At 45.2% G+C, this 1,642-nt stretch overlaps 1 pseudogene; it reads left to right on the top strand.

Annotated features, from left to right (window-relative positions):
• On the top strand, positions 1-1,012 carry LOC119092806 (IST1 homolog; annotated as a pseudogene).
• Positions 1,013-1,642: the final 630 nt, after the last annotated feature.

The raw sequence follows: 1,642 nt of genomic DNA, 5'->3' as shown, positions 1-1,642 counted from the left end.
ATGTTTAGCTCTGGCCCAAATTACAACAAGCTTAAGACCAACCTGCGACTGGCTGTCAGCAGGCTGAAACTACTTGGAAAAGAAAAAAAACGGAGCTGGCACAGAAGGCAAGGAAGGAAATAGCTGACTACATTGCAGCGACAAAAGTGGAAAGGGCGAAAATTCGAGTGGAACACATCATCCGTGAAGATTACCTGGTGGAAGCCATGGAAATTGTGGAGTGCTACTGTGATCTGCTGCTTGCAAGGATGGTTTAATTCAGCAAATGAAGACATTGGATGAGGGGCTGGCAGAGCCCATTGCGAGTATCTTGTTGTTACTCCACGTCTGCAGCTGATATTGCTGATTTGCAGTCATTGCAAGCCAGCTTGGTACCAAGTATGGACAGGAGTATGTGCAAGCATGCAGGGGAAACAGCATTGGAGCTGTGTCACCAAAACTGATGCACAAAACTGTCGGTCCAAGCCCCACCCAAGATTTTGGGTGAGAGATACCTGTGCGAAATTGCAAGAAACTATAACGTGGCATATGGGGGCCGGACCCACAAGTGATGGCAGAGGATGAAATGCATGCACTGGGAAGAACCTCATCAACTTCGGTGGCACTGAGGACAGTGGTGCTGGAGGTGGACCTAAGAGCAGTGGTGGAGAGGAGGAGGAGGAGGAGGTGGGTTTTCAGAACCTCCCATGGGGACTTCAGGCATTGTCCTGCCCACAGGTTCCATCAGATGCAGTGGCACCTCCTCTGGGAATTTGTTGACCATCAACATTAAGGCTCCAGGTAGTGCGGACCAGCCTACCCAGGCCCCAGGTCCCAGTACAAGTCCATATAATGTGAACTTCAATTCTCCAGAAAAGCCACTGAATACCGAACTTCAACTAACCCAACCCCAGCACCAAGGTCAAAGGTAGATAATGCAACTGAACCTTGCCTGATGTCCCCTGCTGAATTCAACACATTTGGGGCCACCAGCTTCTGGTACCCAACTCAGCACCAACAGGAAACCAGATGAAGAAGCCAACTTTGATGACTTGACAAAGAGTTTGAAGCCTTGAAGAAAAGGAAGTAGTCATAGTGGGTGATGGAAAGAAATGTATGCATATGCTTTCACCAAGATGTGGTTGATTGCAGCAGGGGCATGTACTATCCCATCAGATGCTGGACTGAGCTGCCACTGCTAATAGGATAGTGGTATTAGACTGCATCAACTTAATTTAAGGGTGCTTCAAGTATTTGAATGACTCATGTTATGCTAACAATCTTTGCTCTTAAACTCACATAGAAGAGCAAATTATGAGATTTGCTGCAATTGGGTATGATGGGAAAGAAATGTGATTGCTTATTTGGAGAGTAACATATTTTTGTAAACCCATGTTGGATCTCAGTTGAAACACAAACTTGTGACATTTCTGGACAATTATTGTAAAAGATCAATGGCCTGAAAATGCTTGGGAATTTTGTCAGGAGAATAAGCATGACATGTATGGTCAGGAAGATAATTTCAGAGGTCAATATGGCAGAATTGAGACTGGGTTCTGACACTTGATGTCATTGTTTATAAGAAGTGCATGTTGTGTTATTTGTTGCAAACTGGCCTGAATGTGCTTCATATTTTTGCTTATGTAGACAAGAGTGGGCATAT

Source organism: Pollicipes pollicipes, unplaced genomic scaffold (genome assembly GCF_011947565.3).
Source record: "Pollicipes pollicipes isolate AB1234 unplaced genomic scaffold, Ppol_2.1 Scaffold_3449;HRSCAF=4056_pilon_pilon_pilon, whole genome shotgun sequence".
Taxonomy (NCBI): Eukaryota; Metazoa; Arthropoda; class Thecostraca; order Pollicipedomorpha; family Pollicipedidae; genus Pollicipes; species Pollicipes pollicipes.
The sequence above is the reverse complement of the archived record's forward strand: the minus strand, read 5'-3'. Positions and strand labels throughout refer to the sequence as shown.